Source organism: Electrophorus electricus, unplaced genomic scaffold (assembly GCF_041902795.1).
Source record: "Electrophorus electricus isolate QZ-2024a unplaced genomic scaffold, ASM4190279v1 Scaffold121, whole genome shotgun sequence".
Taxonomy (NCBI): Eukaryota; Metazoa; Chordata; class Actinopteri; order Gymnotiformes; family Gymnotidae; genus Electrophorus; species Electrophorus electricus.
Window position 1 is genome coordinate 150,275 of NW_027658403.1, and position 5,000 is coordinate 155,274.

General features: G+C 58.5%; 1 non-coding gene across 1 annotated transcript; it reads left to right on the forward strand.

Annotated features, from left to right (window-relative positions):
• Positions 1 to 2,886: 2,886 nt before the first annotated feature.
• LOC145654086 (18S ribosomal RNA) lies at positions 2,887 to 4,725 on the forward strand. The gene has a single exon (XR_014120317.1). It is a non-coding gene; the product is annotated as an 18S ribosomal RNA (ribosomal RNA).
• The last annotated feature ends 275 nt before the right edge of the window (positions 4,726 to 5,000 follow it).

Sequence of the window (5,000 nt, forward strand, 5' to 3'; positions counted from 1 at the left end):
CTTCTTGAAGTGTGCCCAGGCCCAGAGCTACTTTGCTGTGTATGACTGTGTGACCTCTTGGCCCTGGAATTCTGGTGGTAGTAGTAGTAGTAGTAGTATGATTTAAAGGTACAAAGTGAATGAAGTGTGCCCAGGCCCAGAGCCAGGCCTGGGCAGCAGGGGGCGCTCCTGGCCATGCCCAGCGAGTTTCGTGCGAATCGGACCTGGTCCGGAAGAGATACGAAGGGAAAACTCATTACTCGTCGGGGTGGCACATCCAGGCTCTCGACCCTCCCAAAGCGTCCGACCAGGGTGCACCCTGCCGGGCATGGTTAGCCGCCAGCCCCCTTCCTGGAGGTCTGGTTGGCACGGGGTTTTGATTTTTCGGTTTCATATCTCTGGGCTCCTTGGGAGCAGAAAGTCGGTTGAGGGCCCTTTGGAAAGAGCCGGGGCTGCCGTTTAACGCTGTCCAAGCGGCAGGCGAAGCGCACCCACCGTTTTTACGCTATGATTTTTTAAAACCGCCGGGGCGGCAAACACAGGGCCGGTCGGGTTTGAAGACGAATATCTCTTCGGCCCTTGGGAGGAGAGAAGCAGCGCGGGTCACCTTTGAACGCGCTCGCTGCCAGGAACGTCTGGCGTAAAAGTTTCGTGGGAATCGGACGTTCCTAGGCTGAGAAGCGAGCGCCCGCCCTCGGGCGGTCGGGGGCCCCTTTCTCATTCCCCGTCTGGGCTAAAAATACGAGGTCGGACCCGATGGACTCGGGAGACTGGAGAGTACCAGGGAGACCCTGGAAGCAGGCGACCCGACCCACGCTTCGCTGTCTCCTCGGCCCTCGGGAGTAGAAGCGCGGGGACGGTGGCGTGGGCAGCAGGGGGCGCTCCTGGCCATGCCCAGCGAGTTTCGTGCGAATCGGACCTGGTCCGGAAGAGATACGAAGGGAAAACTCATTACTCGTCGGGGTGGCACATCCAGGCTCTCGACCCTCCCAAAGTGTCCGACCAGGGTGCACCCTGCCGGGCTAAGAGAACAGCCAGGTGAACCCTGGAGGTTCCGAACTCCAGACCCCTGGACCCGACGGCTCAGTCCGCCTCAGGTGCACTACAGAGGTCCTCGGGCTGTCCCTGAGTGCATTAAAACGGAAATCAGAATTACTCCCCCGGGTGGCACTTCCAGGCTCTCGACCCTCCCAAAGTGTCCGACCAGGGTGCACCCTGCTGGGCATGGTTAGCCGCCAGCCCCCTTCCTGGAGGTCTGGTTGGCACGGGGTTTTGCAAATAGGTCCCGTCGGGTATATGGGAGAGCAAAGAGAATCAATGGGGTCCAAGCACTAAATTCATCCAGTGGCGTTCTCTGGAAGCCCAAGGGGAGTCCGAGGGGTGTTCGGCCGGCAAGGGGAGCTCTCCCTCGGACACATGATCAAACGCCTGTCCCCTACCGGAAAGTGGTGTGCTCTGGATGCCCCCCCCCCCCCCCCATCCCCCGAGGGGGGTGCTTATCCCGCGAGGGGAGCCCTCCTCGGGTTAAGTGAACCATCATGCCGATTCCCCTATGGAAGTGGGCACATCCAGGCACACAGTCTGCTTTGCTCTCCCCGACCCGAGTGCGTCTGTTGGGCTGAGTGTACGCCCAGGCAACTGGATCCAATGGCTCAGTCCGCCGCAGCGTGCTTCGACGATGGGTCGTACAGCCATGCCACCAGGGTGGGCGTGTTTGTAAATGTACCAGTGGATTCTCGTCGGCCTGCCACATCCATGGTATCGACCCACCAGGCCTGTCCGACCAGGGGTTGACCCTGGACGGGCACGGTCTGTGGTTTGGCCCTTGTCCTAGATGAAATCGGGCACGGGGTTTTCTGGCCAGGTACCATCGGGTTACTGGGAGAGCGGCTTCGGTCTCCAGGTGAGACCAATGGTGAAGCAGCACGAGGCAATGGAGAGCATGCAAAGCGATGGGGAAGCCATGCACGGCAATGGCCACGAAAAAAAAAAAAAAATCACCACGGAAGGAACGTGAAGAACAAGGAGGAGTGTAGTGACACTGCCCAAAGCTGCCCGGTGTTGCAGGGGTCTATTGGTGTGTTGCTTCCTTGTTTGGTAGAGTGGAGTACCAGACCCGCCAGGGGTAGGCAAACCATTCCCCCTACGGTAAGTGAGGAGCCAGCCATTTGACGAGCGGGTGTCCACGTGTACGGGTGCGAGCGCTATCCCCCCACACGGGGTTAGGCCACGGCCTTAGGTGGACGTCTGCCGACCAGCCCCGGCTGATCCAGAACTTCTGATGTGGAGAGCGGTTTTGACAGATCCTCCCTGGTTCTAGCGGGTCAAGCCTCTGATGGGGGGTGGGGGTTATTTGTAACCCATCCCAGAACTCTCTGGGGGAGACTCAGACGGCCAGTCTGTCTACTCAGTTGTCCTATACTGGTGTCTGTGGTTTGGGAGGAAGGGAGTGCCCTGCTTTGTTGGCCTCCTCTTCAAACCTACCTGGGCCCACGAATCACTCTTCTTGGTTACATCACGAAACGTAGGTTGAGCGAGGCTAGGGGGGAGGGAATTCGACGAGGTCTTTCCCTTGTCCCCCCACCAGCGGCCCACGAAAATCAAAACGGCGTGAAGAGAGGGAACGCCGAAAGCACCTGGAGTCGGCCGTCCGCACCTCCGGAGGAGGTGGACGGGGTACGGTGCGGGCATGACCGGATGGGACAGCTTTGCATCAAGGTGAGAGGTCGGCGTCCGAAGGCCAGAGGGCGGTGCGCGAGCACGTTTACACTGGCCGCGGAAGCTGTCCTGGGTAGCCCTGTATGGCGTCTGGACCTGACGGCGCACGCACTTACAACCCGCTGCTTCCTAGCCCCCGGAAGGGGAGGCGGATGTCACTCGTGGTTCATCCCAGACCACGGTGCAAACTACCTGGTTGATCCTGCCAGTAACATATGCTTGTCTCAAAGATTAAGCCATGCAGGTCTAAGTGCACACGGCCGGTACAGTGAAACTGCGAATGGCTCATTAAATCAGTTATGGTTCCTTTGATCGCTCCACACGTTACTCGGATAACTGTGGTAATTCTAGAGCTAATACATGCAAACGAGCGCTGACCCTTCGGGGGATGCGTGCATTTATCAGACCCAAAACCCATCCGGGGGGCTCGGGCCCCCCGGCCGCTTTGGTGACTCTAGATAACCTCGGGCCGATCGCGCGCCCTCCGCGGCGGCGACGTCTCATTCGAATGTCTGCCCTATCAACTTTCGATGGTACCATAGTCGGCTACCATGGTGACCACGGGTAACGGGGAATCAGGGTTCGATTCCGGAGAGGGAGCCTGAGAAACGGCTACCACATCCAAGGAAGGCAGCAGGCGCGCAAATTACCCATTCCCGACACGGGGAGGTAGTGACGAAAAATAACGATACAGGTCTCTTTCGAGGCCCTGTAATCGGAATGAGCGTATCCTAAACCCATGGGTGAGGACCCATTGGAGGGCAAGTCTGGTGCCAGCAGCCGCGGTAATTCCAGCTCCAATAGCGTATATTAAAGTTGCTGCAGTTAAAAAGCTCGTAGTTGGATGTCGGGAGTGGGCTGGCGGTCCGCCGCGAGGCGTGCCACCGCCTGTCTCAGACCCTGTCTCCCGGTGCCCCCCGGATGCCCTTGGCTGGGTGTCCGGACGGGGCTCGGAGCGTTTACTTTGAAAAAATTAGAGTGTTCAAAGCGGGCCCGCTTCTCGCCTGAATACCTGAGCTAGGAATAATGGAATAGGACTCCGGTTCTATTTTGTGGGTTTCCTGAACCAGGGCCATGATTAAGAGGGACGGCCGGGGGCATTCGTATTGCGCCGCTAGAGGTGAAATTCTTGGACCGGCGCAAGACGGACGAAAGCGAAAGCATTTGCCAAGAATGTTTTCATTAATCAAGAACGAAAGTCGGAGGTTCGAAGACGATCAGATACCGTCGTAGTTCCGACCGTAAACTATGCCGACCCGCGATCCGGCGGCGTTATTCCCATGACCCGCCGGGCAGCGTGAGGGAAACCACGAGTCTGTGGGTTCCGGGGGGAGTATGGTTGCAAAGCTGAAACTTAAAGGAATTGACGGAAGGGCACCACCAGGAGTGGAGCCTGCGGCTTAATTTGACTCAACACGGGAAACCTCACCCGGCCCGGACACGGAAAGGATTGACAGATTGATAGCTCTTTCTCGATTCTGTGGGTGGTGGTGCATGGCCGTTCTTAGTTGGTGGAGCGATTTGTCTGGTTAATTCCGATAACGAACGAGACTCCGGCATGCTAAATAGTTACGCGGCCCTCCGCGGTCGGCGTCAAACTTCTTAGAGGGACAAGTGGCGTTCAGCCACGCGAGATGGAGCAATAACAGGTCTGTGATGCCCTTAGATGTCCGGGGCTGCACGCGCGCCACAATGGTTGGATCAGCGTGTGCCTACCCTACACCGAGAGGTGCGGGTAATCCGCTGAACCCCATTCGTGATGGGGACTGGGGATTGCAATTATTCCCCATGAACGAGGAATTCCCAGTAAGCGCGGGTCATAAGCTCGCGTTGATTAAGTCCCTGCCCTTTGTACACACCGCCCGTCGCTACTACCGATCGGATGGTTTAGTGAGGTCCTCGGATCGGCCCCGCCGGGGCTCCTCGCGGGCCTTGGCGGAGCGCCGAGAAGTCGATCAAACTTGACTATCTAGAGGAAGTAAAAGTCGTAACAAGGTTTTCGTAGGTGAACCTGCGAAAGGATCATTAACGGGTAACGCTGTCCGGCGTGCCTCCTCTCCCGACCCCCTCGACTTCGCCGTCCCCCCGCGTCGGGGCCCAGGGTCGAAAGGGTCTTCGGGGTTGCTGTTACACGTGGTCGCTTGCAGGTCAGGCTGGACAGAAGGCATAAAGGAGGAGCCTAGTCCCTCCCACCCCTTCCTCGTCCTCCGCCTCTTCCTCCGCGTCGTCCTTCAGCACCCCCCCCCCGCAGGCCCCGGTATTCTCTGGGTTCCAGCGCGAGAGACGCGTCGTTCAAAAAACTC